Below are 18,703 nucleotides of genomic sequence, written 5' to 3'. Positions count from 1 at the left end.
TAATTCAATATTCATTACTATTAATTTTTTTTATTTTATATAGATTAAAACTATGGTTTTATATTTTATTGATATACATTGTATTTTTTTTTAAATGGAAGCGTGATTCCAAAACGGAATCATAAGCTTCCAACAGGTTTTTAAAGAGAATATTTTAGAAACGTTTTGGAAGCGAGATTCCGCAAGTTTCCACAAGGTTCCGATTCCGATTCCGGTTCCGAAGCGGGAAGCGGATGTCCGATGAAGCTTCCGTGCAACGTAGTTTTTGCCAAACACTCTTATGTTTCTAATACTCAAATTTTGCTTAATGCTGTTGAGTTTTTTTCAAATATTTGTTTGACATCTATATTTTATAAAAGTTTTAAAAATTCTTTTCGAACGGATTTAACTTTCTATAAATAAATCTATAATTAATGTTGCAGAAAGAAACTCACAACAAAATCTGTATAGAATTAATGACATCTTAGATTTAACAAGTAGCTTTATAAAGCCTTATAAAAACTAAAGTTGTTTCTTTCACAAAAGATGTTCTTTATAGAGGCATGAAAAAACAAATTGCTTACATACCCTTTACAAAAGGTTTATAGACTCTTTATAAATTTTTAATAAGCTGTTATAAATGGTTTCTAAACTTTATAAAAACTTTTATGAACTTTTATAAATGTTTTATAAACCCTTATAAATTATTTACATACCTTTATAATTAAACCTTATAAATTATTTTACAAACCTTATAAATTGTCTTGTGAGCCTTTCTTGGTTATAGACTCTTATAAACGATTTAAAAATCTTCTAACTGATTTCTTTTATAAACATTCATAAACGGTTTATAGACTTTATATACTCTTACAAATAATTTATAAGTATTTATAAATGATTTAAAAACTTTATAGATGATTTACAAACTTCATAAACTGTTTTTATAAACTTTACAAAATATTTATAAACTCTTATTAATTCTTATTGATTACTTACATATTCTTCTAAACCCTTATAAATTGTTGTACAAACTCTTATAAATTGTTTTATAAGCCTTTCTAAATGGTTATAGATTCTTATGAATGATTAAGGGACTTTCTAATTGATTCGTAAACCTATATAAACCTTATAAACTGTATAAACTTTAACGTTTTCATAAGCATTTATAAATTGTTTATATACTTTACAAATTGTTTTATAAGTCTTTATAAATTGTTTATAACATTATCTAGAACCTAATCAGACAACATTTATCCTTTAGTTGCAACAGAGACTAGAAAATTGTAAATTGTGTAAAGATACTAACTCAGCAAAAACAATCAGAGGGCAGGTTGAATTTTATCCTTTGGAGGAAATTCAATACGGCCACAGAGACGCCATCAAGCTCTTGTGTGGAATAGAGACTTCTCAAAGACCCAAATGTCACGTACAAGCACCTGCAGAAGCAACAAACTTGTAACTCACTTGCAGTTCTTAAGAAACTCAATTCTAAGAGAAAAACTATGATTTGCCTTTCAATGTAGAAAGACTAGATTATACTTGGGAGTTTAAAAAGTAATTACTAGTGAAAGAAATGCAGACATGTTGACTCTTGGCATTAGAAACAGCATTTCTCAAAACATATAAGTAAAAAATGTAAGTCTATTGCCAAACTTACATTCGTCACCACGGGATTTTCTCATGAAGTAAATAAGGTTCTAAACAAATCCATGGCTTACCATCGACACTCTAACAACACCCTGCACTAGTAAATAGTTGATGTGAGACATCAAATCATAGGAAACATCTGACATATGAGACAAAAATGCAAGAGAGAGCAACTGAAACTGAGTTATTTAACTCACCGTTTTCTACAGCTGAGGTGGAGCTTTCACTTGCGTCTTTATCACTGCTAAAAGGAACAGACTCTGCAATCTAAGACACAAGAAGAAACAAAAAAAATGTTAATAATTGTTCAATAAGACTTAAGAAAAAAACAAGAGCAGGTGATGAATATGCTGATTACCATTCTAGATCGAAGCAAATGTGTGCTGGCAGCTGGCAGGGTTGTGGCTCTCATATAAGCTTGAACACATGCTTCTTCCATGAGTGTCGGGAACTGAACATGTCAATTACACTACTAAATAACTCAAAAGCATCAAGTCACAGTCAAACTAGTGGGGAAATGAGATCTGGATTCACTACCATGTGAAAGAAAAGAATAAAAGCTCATCCAACGCCCCAATTTGAAATCATCTCTAACTTGAGTGAAAGAAAACTCATTTCCACTCCGAAAGCTGGAGACAAATGGTGGAAGCCGATAAAATGGATTATTTTTAAGCTGTCGCAGCAATGAAAACATGTGAAAACATTATGCAGAAATTCATAATTCAACTTCACGCATTTTTTTCCTAAAACTTAGATTTACAAAGGGTTATAAATTTTAAAAAACTCAATATTCACTAACAAAACTCTTTCTCTTAGATCCAATTAATAATAGGTAACTCTTTCTCTTAGATTGAAACAACAAAATCTGAGAAAATTACTTAAAACTTGTGATTCTTTCTGAGGATTCAACGTTTTGAGGTTTCGAGTCTCGATCTTGTCTGCTTCGTGAGAGAGAATGCACTCGATCTCATTGCCGTTAACGTCGCTCGATCTCGTCTCCGTCGCGTTGCCGTCGCCATCACATTTCCGTCACCGTCGCTCGATCTCTTCTGTCGAAGCTTTCTCTCGAGAAAGAAAGAGATAGAAAATAAGATTAGAATTGTGAGAGGTTATTTTTGTCTTTTGTCTATTAATGATTGATAAACCATATATTTTACCCATTTTTAATCATGGTCTATAAGTGTTTTAAAGTGTTTTAAGATACAATTATTATGTTTTGGAGTCTATTTAGAGTATTTACAGGTTCAGGGACGTTTAGGAGAAATATGGTGGTTTTGGAGTTTTTTGGAGCCTTTGGAGGTGCAGAATTGCACAGACACGTCAGATGTTTAGCTATGGATGGAGACTTTCCGACCGTTAGATTGAGCTCATATTTTTACACAAGATAGATCTTTGAGTTATCTTTCCAATGTCACCGGTATCAGGTCAATCAGCATTCTGTAGCAGACGTTATGCCCGTTTTACTGAAGAGTGGTCAGTCTGCTTCGCGAGAGGAAGCTGCCGAGAAGAGGAAGCCGCGTCAATCGATGCAGCACTCTGCACATCGATCGATAGAGATCCCAGATCGTGGGCCTTGTATATTTTATGACCAGAAGTGACCACAAATTACCAGAATACCCTTGGACGACCAGAAACCTTATTTATGTTATTTCTAAGCCATTGTTGACGGCTACGCTTTCTACACACTTTCATATCCATTGTTTCTCTGAGAGGAGAGAAGGGAGGAACTCCTATTAGAGTCCTCCTGGAACTCCATTTGTTTTCTTATCTATTCTATTTCAGTTTTATATCTATTCATCTATGATTTCTGTGACAAACTTCATGTCTGAATAGATCCACCTGTTAGGTTTAGGGTTCAGATAGGTTTATGGGATTAGCCCCAAACTATAGATCTGCCTTGTTGTGATATTCATGATAGATTTGTATTCATTACTTGTTTTAGAGTAATTAACTAGAACTTGATCATAGGATTGCATACTCAAGCACCCTTGTTATCCCATCCTGACATCTATCTATCATATTAGGACTGTTAGAGAGGGCTAACCGCCAATTTAGTATCTTAATAGGACATATCATACTCGCGCATAGGCCTGGCTAGAACCCGTCGATCGATGTCCTCAACTGACTATCGGTCGACGTAGGCAAAGGTGTATCGGTCGATGTCCCTATGGGACCATCGATCGATACTCTTTCGTTGTCAACATACTAACCGTTGAGACACGAGATCTAGCGAGTTAACCAGTGAAACATGCGACAGCTGATCACTGAGTTAAGTGGTTGAGCTCTAACATATCATGCATGCAACAAATAGGTACCTATAGGAATTATAATCTCCAACACCTGAATAGAAACCCTAGATCTATCAACCATCCTTCCATCAAACTACTCCTTGCCAAGCTGAACAATTACCTCGTTTATCTTGTTTATTGCTTTATTTATTACTTGCTTTATTTACTGCTTTAAAACTTATTAGCCTATCTTAATCATATAACTATTAGATCTAATCGGTTCCCTAACTCCTTGTGGATTCGATCCCTAAGTACTATAACTCGACCTCTTTTGATGAGAGTAACACTCTTTAGGGTAATTTGAGTGATATCAATGATTTATGTATTTCTGAAAATGTCTTCCTTTTATGTGTATATATGAAAAGTGATATCAAAGAAAGTGTAAAAGTGTAAAAGTAAAATTTCTCCGTGTTTTAGAGATGCTCTTAGTGAAACTAGTGACCTGCAAAAAAAAAGTAAAAATAATAAGCTGTCTTCTTAGATTAATTATTGGAGCTGTGGATCTCACTTCATCTCACAACGACCTTAACTTGTAAACTAAGATGTCATCGTCACACTACGCAGGTTTTAGATGTAGCCGGATAAATTAAGAATTATACATCTATTCTAATGTAGGTTTTAGATGTAGCCGGATAAATTAAGAACTATACATCTATTCTACTAAGAATGAAGTACAAAATAATATTTGCTTAATTTTAAGTGATTTTTTACATATTTTTTTCTTTTTAAAATTAATTATAACCACTTCATTTATTATCTTATCTAATTAACTCGGTTTCATTTATTACATAGTACAAAATAGAACTTACTTATTTTAAGTGTTTTTATTAGATTTTTGACATTCCAATTTTTACTCTTCGTAATAACTTCACTAATTATATTTACTATAATAATTCGACAACATTTATTTTACGTGTCAACCAAAATAGTTTCATAAATTTAAATAAAATTGATTCATTCATGACAAGAATTCAACCGATCTGTTAGGATACAGATCGTTTTTGGTATCAGACTCGGATCCTTCTTGGTCCGTATAGGTTTGTAAGAATCTAAAATATCAACATAACTTATGTGTTTAGAAATATTATTAAACAATTTATAAAATGGTAAAAATTAATATCCGCACAGACGTGCAGATTAATCTCTAGTACAAGTTAACAAACATCTCAAATTCGATTAAAAAAAAGATCTCAGTTTGATGAACTTATCGTTGTGTTTCTCAATACACTAAAGTTAATATCCATTTTATTGTAGACTAAGGGCCTGACTGGTTTTCCCGCTAACACCCGCAAACGCAGTTTTTGCGGTTGCTAGCGGTTGACAGCGTTTCGAAACAATCATACAAACCGTTACAAATCGCTTCAAACCTCTTAAAATTAAATGCTTGTTCCAGCTAGCGTTTGCGGTTGCGGGCGGTTGCGGGAGGATAATTTTTTTTCATTTTTTTCCAAAAACCATATAAAAATAAAAATAAAAAATTTAAATTGGAATTATAAAAATACTAAAATATATCTATTATATTTTAAATAATATTATAAATTTTAAAATAAAAATATTTTCTATAATATTTAAATGTAAAACTATAACTTTCTAAATATAATTTTCATATTTATTATAATATTATGATTTTTGATATTTTTTATAATTATATAAAATATAAATATTGTTAATTTATTATTTAACTGGTGTTGTATTTGGTAGTTAACCAGTCATAAGTAACCCGCAAACGCACCAACTTCTAACCACCGAACTAGTCGTACAAATCTCTTAAAGCCGCTGGAAACTTCAACCACCCGTATCCGTAAACTCCCGCAACCGCAACCGCAACCGCTGCGTTTGAACCAGTCAGGTCCTAAGTAGAGGCTACCGCTTCTTTAAGAAATAGAGTGTTCGACGAACACCACTTACGGAGAGACAGAGAAGGTCGAAGCGCTCATACTTAAGATCGACAAGAAAGGTATTTGGCGAGACGAAGAAGGTCGCCCTTGCAGCCTCACAGGATAATTAATTAATGCAGAGGGTAGTGTAATCCCTGATGTAATTGATGTGGCTGAGACGAATACCTTTAATCTGACAAGTCAATGGTATGATTGGGGAAGTGAGGATCCATTTTACGGTCTTCCTCATGAGGATCCCAAAGATCTTATCAAGAGACTTGAGGAGTTAACCTCAGCAAACATGCACGATGAAATATCTGCAGACCACATTATCTGCAAGATCTTCCCCTATTGTTTATCTAGAGATGCTTTTAGCTGGTTCAGTAAGCTGCAACCAAGATCTCTAACCTGCTGGGAAGACATCAAAGAAGCTTTCATAGGCAAATTTTTCAGCGAGGCTGTAGAAACTCGAAGTAAAAGGCTTGATTACATGATTAAAGAACGGGAGAAAGGAATAATGATTAGTATGAGTCAGATTATTGACTTCATCTACAGCGAGGAGAATGGAGATATTGGAACACCGACAACTCATGTCAAGCAGTCAAACATTCAGGTTCACCATGCAGATGAGAGTAAGCAGAAGGACGAATTCAACAGAGAAAAGCTGGTCAACCATGATACAGTTGAGGATGATGAATATCATGTATCAGGAGAGCATAGCAAAGTAGAAGAAGCTGATACAAAAGATCTGACTTCAGCATCGATCGACAGTAGTAACTCAGAATCGATCGATATCCGCACTTCAGAAACGATCGATACAAATATTTGTCATCGATCGATACCTTCTACAATCCCTGATGCTACCACTGTGTATGTTAGGACTGGACAACCGAAGGCAATTAGAGACTATAGCAATCCTGAGGATGCCTATGCTAAAAGGTCTGCATTGCGTCGTTCAGCACTTCATAATACTGTCTTTGAGCTGCACCCTGCATATATCTCTCTTGTGGGTCATCATTCTTTCCATGGTTTTCCTCATGAAGATCCCACTAGCCACCTGGAAACATTTGTAGATCTGGCATCGACCATCAAATGCAATGGAGTCTCTGAAGACTACTATTTATGCAAATTATTTTCATACTCTCTTGCTGGAGAAGCAGCATATTGGTTCAGGAAGTTGCCACTAGGATCTCTCACTACCTGGAATGACATCAGATACGCCTTCCTCAGCAAATTTATCTATGATGCTGCATCAAATCTAGAGATTGAGATAAGGTCTACGCTGAAATATATGGTGGAGGATGATGAGCAACATGAGTTTGGAAAGCTGAGCACAGTAGAAGTTGCTGATATTAGTAACAGGAGCTCATCGTCGATCAACACCCTTACCATAATATCGATCGTCACCCCCACCTCATCGTCGATCGACCCCAGTACCTTAGAAATGAACGACACAGCCTTTTGTCATCGATTGGTTCCACTTGAAATCCCTGAAAGATCAAGTTGTCCTCAGGACATTGCAAACTCGACACAAGAGAGCATCGATGAATCAAGATGTGATCTTACCTCAGATGTCGACAAAGTCACTCTGAAAGACTTTCTGGAGTTGGAAGAATGGCTTCGACAGAAGCTTGATGATCAACCCTCTTCGGAAAAAGGTCTAGAAAATTCCTTAAAGGCTGACGACATCGACCAACATAAACATGATGAGATCGATCGACACCCACCCTACGACATCTATCTACAGTCGCCATCTAACATCGATCAACATACACCCGACTGTATCGCTCGATACCCACCCGATTGCATCGATCGGTACTCATGGTTGGATGAACTATCTGGATACCCAATTGAACCAGGACCGATTGAGGAGATAATGCACATGTCTAAGACATCACACATTGATGTCCCCGAACATCTAAGACCACCTATATGCGCAGAAGAAGCTGTTGGAATTTGCAAAAGAGTGAAGAAGATACATGATCCTGTGAAGATTATGGTTCCATGTGCAGTGTTTGAAGTTGAATCTCCTATCCCACCAGATAAAGGTGTGTATCTGAGTTCTTACATTGAGGTATTGAATGATCAACATCATGTAGAAGCTTATCAGAGAGGGCTGCGATTTAGAAATGAAGTAGCTGAAGTCCCAGCAGAAGCACCATCGAGCGACATGAGCAAATCGGAATTGATCGACACTAACACTTCATCATCGATCGATACCGATCAGATATCATCGATCGACACCAGATGCGAATCAGAGCAGAATGAGTATGAATTGTGTGGAAATATTTTTTATGGAGATACCACCACGCATTCAGACAAGTCTGGGGGAAAGAAGTGGAGGAACTGGAAGAAGAAAAAAAGAATCAATGAAGGTTCTCAGTTATCATTGATTCCTCACTTCTCAGATGATGCCAGGAAGTCCAGAGTGAGATTACACAAGTCTGTGGGAAAGAAGGAGAGAAATTGGAAGAAGCGGAAACAAACCAAAAGAGGTTATCAATTACCATTGACTCCTTACTTCTCAGATAGTATCAGAAAATCAAAAGTGCGCAGCAAATGCTTCTCACATCCATATGCAAAACTTAAAGCACTCCTTATTGTTGAGATGATAGACAAAGGAAAAGGGCCTATGGAGGAGGCTTTCACACAAGAATGATAAAGCTTCAAAGAGTAGACATTGAGACTTGATTTGGAGCAAGTTCTCATTCTTATGCGGACTTAATCAGATCTCCAGAAGTCAAGCTAATGACTAAAACTAAGCGCTGAGTGGAAGGCCACCCACTGTTAGGTAATTTTAAATATGGTTTATCTTTCATTTATTACTGATTCTTTGTTTTCTAAAGATTTCAGGTAAAAAATAAAAAAAAATAAAAATAAAAATTTAAAAGATGAACAGTAACGACGGTACTGTAGCACAGACACTGTAGCAGCAACATCGAGCGACACTGTAGCAAAGCACTGTTCATCGAAAAAATATATATTATTATTATTATTTTTATTAATTATTGGTTTTATTATTTATTTATTAATTGTATTAAATGTTTTGTTTATGTTAAGTGAAAGGACAAGATCCGAGGAAGACGAAATTGCAGGAGAATCGATGATGGCTACGTAGCATCAATCGACAGAGCATCAAGAGTATCGATCGCCACTTAACTGTGTTGCTCGACACTCACATCCAAGCAGGTATACCGTTTTTCCTTGTTAAATATTGTCTTTATGATTTATTTTCCCACCAATCTTATACTGGATAGCGCTAGTGATAGTGTTGTTCAAGTCTTGGGAGGTTATACTAATATTGTATTTTAGTTAGTTTTTATGAAGAAAAAAAAAACAGATCCGAGTAGACGATTGCTCAGCACATCGACCGATGACACCAGGTCGATATCGCTCGACAGCGCTTCATATCCAACAATCGATTGTCTCTTCATTGTGTCCAATGATTGCTCTAGCCATCGACCGATGAGACCATGCCACTATCAATCGACAGCACTTCATCAACATCGATCGATTGTCTATTCATTGTGTCGATCGACACTGATGTCGAGCAGGTTATCGTTCTTACTTGTTAAATTATCTACTTATTATTTATGTTCTAACCATAACTCCGACTAGATATACATTGGGGACAGTGTAATTTAAGTGTGGGGGGATGTTTACTGATATTTGCTTATCTATTAAGTTTTATATGATGTTTTCAAAAATGTTTTTATTGAGTCAAGAAGGGAATAATGAACTTATTAGATTCATGATTGTTATCTAACCACTATTTAGCACCATTCTAGACTTACTGACTGCAGATAGTACTAAAGATACTAAAGTGGATCAACCTGTCAACTATGTTCACACTTGGTGAGATTGTTTGAAAGAACCTAATTTGACTTAACTGCTTGTCTTGGGGCTTGGTATAAACTTGATCGGATTCCTCCTTCAGGTCTGAAAGGTAAAAGTCTGAGTGATTTTGGTTTCCTTATCTCCTCCCTTTGGCATCCTAATAAAATAAAATAAAAGATTGAGATGATTTCTTGCGGTTTAGAGGGGTAGGTACATTACCGATGACCCCACTATTCGCTTACACTTTGTCAAGAAAAGAAAAAGAAAAAAAAAAAAAAAAAAAATATATATATATATATAAAAATCGAAAAGAAGGTGAATAAGATGGACTGCATCAGCATCTTTGTTCATTGGAATTGAGATAAAAAAGATTCAGAGAAGGGAGATATACAGTAAAAGAAACAAGAACAAGATTACCTGTTTACTCAGATACCTGTTGGGGTAAGAGTCCATGTGTCTTGTGATCGATACTCCCAAGGTAAAGCATACACATTTATTTATGTTAAGAAATGAGGTTGGTAGAGGGGAATGTCAGACATGATTTGCTAAGATGTTGGCTAGGTGAATTTGGTTGCTAAGCTAGGATATTGTATAATGTGCTTCTGTGATTAGGACCTCTAAGATGTGGATTGCAATATTGTAGCGGTGATGATTCTAAGTTTTAAATCATGTGAGTCCCTGTTGTTTTCAAAATCTCTTTCAGAGAGACTACCCGTCTGTTTTGCTTGAGGACAAGCAAAAGTGTAAGTCTGGGGGAGTTGATAGACCATATATTTTACCCATTTTTAATCATGGTCTATAAGTGTTTTAAAGTATTTTTAGATACAATTATTATGTTTTGGAGTTTATTTAGAGTATTTACAGGTTCAGGGACGTTTAGGAGAAATATGGTGGTTTTGGAGTCTTTTGGAGCCTTTGGAGGTGCAGAATTGCACAGGCGCGTCAGATGTTTAGCTATGTATGGAGACTTTCCGACCGTTATATTGAGCTCATATTTTGACACAAGATAGAGCCTTGAGTTATCTTTCCAATGCCACCGGTCTTAGGTCAATCAGGATTCTGTAGCAGAAGTTATGCCCGTTTTAGTGAAGAGTGGTCAGTCTGCCTCGCGAGAGAAAGCTGCCGAGAAGAGGAAGCCGCGTTGATCGATGCAGCACTCTGCACATCGATCGATGGAGATCCAAGATCGTGGGCCTTGTATATTTTATGACCAGAAGTGACCACAAATTACCAGAATACCCTTGGACGACCAGAAACCTTATTTATGTTATTTCTAAGCCATTGTTGACGGCTACGCTTTCTACACACCTTCATTTCCATTGTTTCTCTGAGAGGAGAGAAGGGAGGAACTCCTATCAGAGTCCTCCTGGAACTCCATTGGTTTTCTTATCTATTCTATTTCAGTTTTATATCTATTCATCTATGATTTCTGTGACAAACTTCATGTCTGAATAGATCTACCTGTTAGGTTTAGGGTTCAGATAGGTTTATGGGATTAGCCTCAAACTATAGATCTGCCTTGTTGTGATATTCTTGATAGATTTGTATTCATTACTTGTTTTAGAGTAATTAACTAGAACTTGATCATAGGATTGCATACTCAAGCACCCTTGTTATCCCATCCTCACATCTATCTATCATATTAGGACTGCTAGAGAGGGCTAACCGCCAATTTAGTATCTTAATAGGGCATATCATACTCGCGCCTTGGCCTGGCTAGAACCCGTCGATCGATGTCCTCAACTGACTATCGGTCGACATAGGCAAAGGTGTATCGGTCGACGTCCCTATAGAACCATCGATCGACACTCTTTCGTTGTCAACATACTAACCGTTGAGACACGAGATCTAGCGAGTTAACCAGTGAAACATGCAACAGCTGATCACTGAGTTAAGCGGTTGAGCTCTAACATATCATGCATGCAACAAATAGGTACCTATAGGAATTATAATCTCCAACACCTGAATAGAAACACTAGATCTATCAACCATCCTTCCATCAAACTACTCCTTGCCAAGCTGAACAATTACCTTTTTCATCTTGTTTATTGTTTTATTTATTACTTGCTTTATTTACTGCTTTAAAACCTATTAGCCTAGCTTAATCATATAACTATTAGATCTAATCGGTTCCCTAGCTCCTTGTGGATTCGATCCCTAAGTACTATAACTCGACATCTTTTGATGAGAGTAACACTTTTTAGGGTAATTTGAGTGATATCAATGATTTATGTATTTCTGAAAATGTCCTCCTTTTATGTGTATATATGAAAAGTGATATCAAAGAAAGTGTAAAAGTATAAAAGTAAAATTTCTCCGTGTTTTAGAGATGCTCTTAGTGAAACTAGTGACCTGCAAAAAAAAAGTAAAAATAATAAGCTGTCTTCTTACATTAATTATCGGAGCTGTGGATCTCACTTCATCTCACAACGACCTTAACTTGTAAACTAAGATGTCATCGTCACACTACGCAGGTTTTAGATGTAGCCGGATAAATTAAGAATTATACATCTATTCTAATGCAGGTTTTAGATGTAGCCGGATAAATTAAGAACTATACATCTATTCTATTAAGAATGAAGTACAAAATAATATTTGCTTAATTTTAAGTGATTTTTTACATATTTTATTCTTTTTAAAATTAATTATAACCACTTCATTTATTATCTTATCTAATTAACTCGGCTTCATTTATTACATAGTACAAAATAGAACTTACTTATTTTAAGTGTTTTTATTAGATTTTTGACATTCCAATTTTTACTCTTCGTAATAACTTCATTAATTATATTTACAATAATAATTCGACAACATTTATTTTACGTGTTAACCAAAATAATTTCATAAATTTAAATAAAATTGATTCATTCATGACAAGAATTCAACCGATCTGTTAGGATACGGATCGTTTTTGGTATCGGACTCGGCTCCTTCTTGGTCCGTATAGGTTTGTAAGAATCTAAAATATCAACATAACTTATGTGTTTAGAAATATTATTAAACAATTTATAAAATGGTAAAAATTAATATCCGCACAGACGTGCAGATTAATCTCTAGTACAAGTTAACAAACATCTCAAATTCAATTAAAAAAAAAAGATCTCAGTTTGATGAACTTATCGTTGTGTTTCTCAATACACTAAAGTTAATATCCATTTTATTGTAGAATAAGGGCCTAACTGGTTTCCCGGCTAACACCCGCAAACGCAGTTTTTGCGGTTGCTAGCGGTTGACAGCGTTTCGAAACAATCATACAAACCGTTACAAATCGCTTCAAACCGCTCCAAACCTCTTAAAATCAAAAGCTGGTTCCAGCTAGCGTTTGCGGTTGCGGGCGGTTGCGGGAGGATAAATTTTTTTCATTTTTTTCCAAAAACCATATAAAAATAAAAATAAAAAATTTAAATTGGAATTATAAAAATACTCAAATATATCTATTATATTTTAAATAATATTATAAAATTTTAAAATAAAAATATTTTCTATAATATTAAAATGGAAAACTATAACTTTCTAAATATAATTTTCATATTTATTATAATATTATGATTTTTGATATTTTTTATAATTATATAAAATATAAATATTGTTAATTTATTATTTAACCGCTGTTGTATTTGGTAGTTAACCAGTCATAAGTATCCCGCAAACGCATCAATTTCTAACCACCGAACCAGTCGTACAAATTTCTTAAAGCCGCTGGAAACTGCAACCATCCGCATCTACAAACTCCCGCAACCGCAACCGCAACCGCTGCGTTTGAACCAGTCAGGTCCTAAGTAGAGGCTACCGCTTTTTTAAGAAATATAGTGTTTGGCTACTAAGAATGTGATATCAACAATTGGAACTACATACACATAATGCTACAAAACTACATACACATAATGCTACAAAACTACATACACATAAAGCTACAATGATGAGTTAAGAATGCAAAATTGTTCCTTTGTTCTTTAGGGCTTTACGCGAAATTATCTTGGTAATATATGGGCAATGACTTCATTACAACAAATGATCTGCAACAGTATAGATATGCTATTGATTCTATCTTTTCATGGAAAATGGGGTAAGAAACTTGACTCTATCGGAAACCTAAGTAAACTATGACATTCACCTTTCAAAACAGCTTATAATGTAAACAGACGAACCATTTTGTTAAATATAGAAAACAAAACAAAACACAGATACCAAACAATTTTCAATATTTTTCGCTCATAAACTGAGAAACCTTTGTTAGGCAGCGGAAGCCGTGGCGCCGAAAGGATGGTGTTTTCATGTACTTCGAAGATAATGCTGGAGTCATTGTGAACCCCAAGGGAGAAATGAAAGGTTCTGCGATCACTGGTCCTATTGGTAAAGAGTGTGCTGATCTTTGGCCAAGGATTGCAAGTGCTGCTAACGCTATTGTCTGATTATCTTTCAAAACAAATTTCATAATTTTTGGTAGATGTTTTTTTTTTTAATTTTCTGACAATATGTACGACATTCAAATGTTTTGGTTATCTAGACATCTATCAATGGTTAAAAAAACTGAGAAACCTTTGATGATGTTTTAGGAAAAGGACATGATAATTAGATTATGGGAGAATAGTTAACAAATATCCGTTGTAGTCTAGCTCGTCAGGATATTCAGCTTTCATCCGAGAGACCCGGGTGCGAGTTCCGGCAACGGAGACTTTTAATGTTTGCTCTGACGTGGCGAAATCATCACATTTATTACTATTTTCTATTTTTTTCCTTTTGGGCTAAGAGCATCTCCAACCACTAACACTATTTTAGTGTCAAAACTACACTATTTTAGTGTAATTTCAACACTAAAACAAATGTTTTCTCCAACCATAACACTAAACTTCACACTAAAACTATTTTATAATATTATATGTATAAATTTTTTATTTATCATTTATTTAATTGTATGTTTTAGTAATAAAATAAGTGAATAGTGTTTTAGTGGAATGAATAGTGTTTTAGTGTGGTGAATAGTGTCACACCAAATTTGGTGTTAAATTTTAGTGTTGTACTAAAATTGTGTGATTTTTGCAGTTTAATTAGAGATGATTTGGTGCAAAAATTACACTAAAATAGTGTTTTGCAGTTTCATTGGAGATAGCCTTAGCGAAAATTAAAGTATTGCCATGAAAAAGCGTGACGCTTGCGAAAGCCGAGGCGCGTTGTGAGTTTGTTTCCTATGTGGGCTTTCACGCCTTTGCCTGAAAGGCAAAGCAAACTATGCAACTAATGATTTTGTTCGAACTTTGTAAATCGTTTCTTTTTCTCACCTTTTTGTTTGAACAACGCCGAGGTCAATTATCATCACTAATTTACTTTTACATTCATCATAGAGTGAACACGTAGTGCTTTCGCGTATACACAATTAGACACGTTCAAAATAAAATCCTGATTTCACTCGTCCATCTAAGATGTGTTAAAACTTATATATTTTCTATGCTATATCCTCTTTTAATACTCCATAAAAGTGATTGTTTTAGTACATGTAACAATATGTTAAACGTCATTTACAATTAAAAAAAAAGAAACAATATGTTAAACGTAGAAGTAGATTAGTTATGGTATAAATTTTTCATTTTTGTTGAAAAAGATTAAAAAAAGTTGGGGTTGACTTGTGTGTGTTGGGGTGCGTGTAGAGCTACAAAAGCAGGAGCTTTTTTTTAGGACATGGGACACAAAAAATGAAAAACAACAAAATCAAAAGATAGCACAAAAAGTTCAAGATTTCAAGAATCCTAAGAAATAAGAATAATGAAAATAAAAAAGAAGAGAATAATGAACACACTTCGTGGTTTAGGTCTGGATCATTGCACACTGTTGCATGCGTATTTTTGTTTTCTTCTTCCTCTAAACATGTCTTAGTTATTTATGTACAAACACAACACAAGTATATAATATATCCATGCAAAGCTGACAAAAAAATACCCATGCAAATGAATTCACATGAGATTTAAATACTAGTACTTTAACTTATTGTTTACAAAAAAAAAATTGTTTACAAAAAAAAAAACTTATTCTGAATTTAAAATGATAAAACAGCATGATGATTGTTTGAAGGATAGAAATCAATTTTATTATAAGAATCTTGTGAATTGTTAACAAGAAATGGAACTTGTGAATTTGAACTTTTGGTTGTTTGAAGAACGGAGTAACAAAAAAAAACTAGTTCACTTTTAAATTGTAATGCTCAATATAACGGGTGTAACTGATAATCATCGTAGGAATAATAGGAACGGACAAAAAAAATAGGAATAAAATTTTAGAAATGATGTTTTCTTATCAAAATTGATAAAAATATATTTGTTTTTATAATTATTTACAAATAAAGAAATGAAGAAAAATGAAAAACATATTCTTCATAAATGATAAAATATTTAAAAAATGCTAAAGAACATGGTGTTTTTATTCATTATCTTGGTCACTATTCAAAGCCAACATGATATTTTTATACTGATAAAACGTTCTATAAACAATTTTTTTTATAATACACCACAATATTTCATGATATAACATGTTAATGACCAATATAACATCATATTTATAGTGATACCAACTTATGCCCCATTTTTTTCTTACAGGACTATATATGTTTGTGACATGTAACTACTAAAATAATATATGGATCACGTGTTTCTATCATGGCAAAATGGATGTAATATGTTAGAAAAAGCACCATGTTATATATAGTGGGAAATAACATGTTATATATCCAACTAAAACATGTAATTTATCTTCATTGGGATCTCGATCTTCCTCTGATCTGCGTTCATTGACGTCAGATCAGCCTGTCTCTTCTCCCTTTCGTGTGTAGAATCAGTTGTTCTCATCTGAAGAGGTTTCTCTTGTTGTGGCTTCTTTTGCAAGCAATCTGCTGTTCGTTTCGGTCTCAGAGGAAACCGATCTATATTCCAATCCTGATCTTAAGTCTGGATCTGGTCTTGCTGGTTTAGGGTTGGTTGTGGCTCTGATCTGGTATTTTTAGCGTCATTGGTGCTGTGTGTTACGGGAAGGACACCATGGCCTCGTCTCATTGCTTCTCTTCTGCTCCTATGGCAGATACCAAAGGCAAAGGTATTTTGTATGAGGAGGAAGATGAGCCTATTCAACTGGTAGAGGATGATGATCCACACACTATTCGTGAGTTTCGCATGTCTCTGATTGGTAAGATTCTGAATCTTAAGAAACAGAACGTTGAGAAGCTAATCAAATCCATGCCTACACAATGGGGGATGCAAGACAAAATAACTGCGAATGACTTAGGCAATGGAAGGTTCCTCTTCAACTTCACTACGGAAGAGGATTTACAGTCGGTGCTCAGTCAAGGACCTTTTCATTTTAATTTCTGTATGTTCGTGTTGGTCCGCTGGGAACCTATCGTACACGATGAATATCCCTGGAACATACCATTCTGGGTGGAGATCACAGGAATTCCACTACACCTATGGACAGTGAAGAATCTGAAGCGCATTGGTGGAAAGCTTGGGCACATTGATACAATGGAGCTAGCGGCCGGACGTCTTCTTGTGGACGTTGATACGAGAAAGCCTCTGATCTTTACCAAGAAAGTTCAGTCTCCAGGGGGTGATGAGGTCTCGATTCAGTTCACATATGACAGACTTTTTAAACACTGCTCTTATTGCGGTTTCCTAACCCATGAAGCTGCAAACTGCACTAAGAAAATGGAGGATCAGCGGCAGCAAGCTAAGGAAGCAGGGGTGTTCTCGCGGGTTCAACTTCCCTTCGAACCACAAAACCGCCAATCTTTGTTGGAGGATAGAACTAGGCGTGACCTTTATCACAGCCATAGAGATCGCAAGAATGATACATGGAAGGATCATGAAGCTGTCAAACCAGCGACTGCTGCATACTCGCGCAGCTCTCGTGCGAATCGCGACCGAGTTGAGCATGATTACAGTGAACGGCGTCATGAGCGCCTGGTGGAGAGACCATTGCGTAGGCCAGGAGACAATCGGTGGTCTCACTCTGGGTCACGCCACAGTCAGCGATATGTACCCTATCACACCAAGAAACCACAAATATGGAAAGAAAAGATCAGCCGTGTGGGGTGTAGTAGCAGTAACATCTCAACTGATATTGAAGTAATGGAGCTTGGTCATCATGAAGACACGTACCAGGACAGATTATTAAAGATGGCTGAAGAGTCTTCTGGTAATGCAAATGCTCCTCGAGGTTCTGGTAAGAAGCTTGCAAGCACCATTGTGTCACCATATCACGCGAGTAATGAGAATGATGTCAACGTTACGTTCCGAAGTAAAAGCTCTACACGTGCTATTGATTTCTCTCCTATGGAGAATGTAACACGTGATATTGACTTCTCTCATATGGAGAATGAGATGCATAATAACGATTTAAATAAAGGTCAAATCATAGAAGCTTTGCATCACATGGATATTGGAGGATCAAGTGTGGGAGCTCAACTTCACGATGCAAGTATGGATGTAGATGAGACAGATGATGATGACATGGATCTACTTGGAGAGGAACTCAAAGAACTGGAAGAGCCTCATCACATCGCATCAAGCTCAAACGAAGTGGCAAGAGGTAGTAGGGCCAGATCGTCAAACAAAGGTCATTCACGCCATGGCATTCCACGTGGAATGCCAATTAGAAAAGCAGAATTCCTTCGGCGAGGTTCTCCAAGGAAACGTTCTACATCCATTGGTATACCTTCTTTGGGGGAAACCGAACACCAGCGCCATGTCTGAAATAGCAGTTCAAAGAAAGCTAGAACAAGTTCTCATAAGTCTACTAAGTTGGAGGGTCCAAAAAAACCCCCAAAATTTATCCATGAAGACACTCAGTTGGAACTGTCGAGGGATTGGGAACGACCTCACAGTTCGACGCCTTACGGAGATGTGTCAGAAGCATCGCCCAGGACTTGTGTTCCTTTCTGAGACGAAGAACAGAAGGCTGCTGTTGCAAAACATTCAAGCCGACTTTGGTTTTGATCATTTGTTTACTGTTGAGCCACTTGGACTCAGCGGAGGTTTAGCTTTATTTTTTATGGATGAATTTCAAGTTAATGTTTTATTTTCAAATAACCGT

At 35.6% G+C, this 18,703-nt stretch overlaps 1 long non-coding RNA gene across 1 annotated transcript; it reads right to left on the bottom strand.

Annotated features, from left to right (window-relative positions):
* Positions 1 to 921: 921 nt before the first annotated feature.
* LOC117128608 lies at positions 922 to 2,498 on the bottom strand. Its single transcript, XR_004451996.1, has 2 exons — positions 2,164 to 2,498; positions 922 to 2,077 (listed from the first exon to the last, which is right to left on the bottom strand). It is a non-coding gene; the product is annotated as an uncharacterized LOC117128608 (long non-coding RNA).
* Between the last annotated feature and the right edge of the window lie 16,205 nt (positions 2,499 to 18,703).

The sequence above is a fragment of the Brassica rapa genome, chromosome A09 (assembly GCF_000309985.2).
Source record: "Brassica rapa cultivar Chiifu-401-42 chromosome A09, CAAS_Brap_v3.01, whole genome shotgun sequence".
Taxonomy (NCBI): domain Eukaryota; kingdom Viridiplantae; phylum Streptophyta; class Magnoliopsida; order Brassicales; family Brassicaceae; genus Brassica; species Brassica rapa.
The sequence above is the reverse complement of the archived record's forward strand: the minus strand, read 5'-3'. Positions and strand labels throughout refer to the sequence as shown.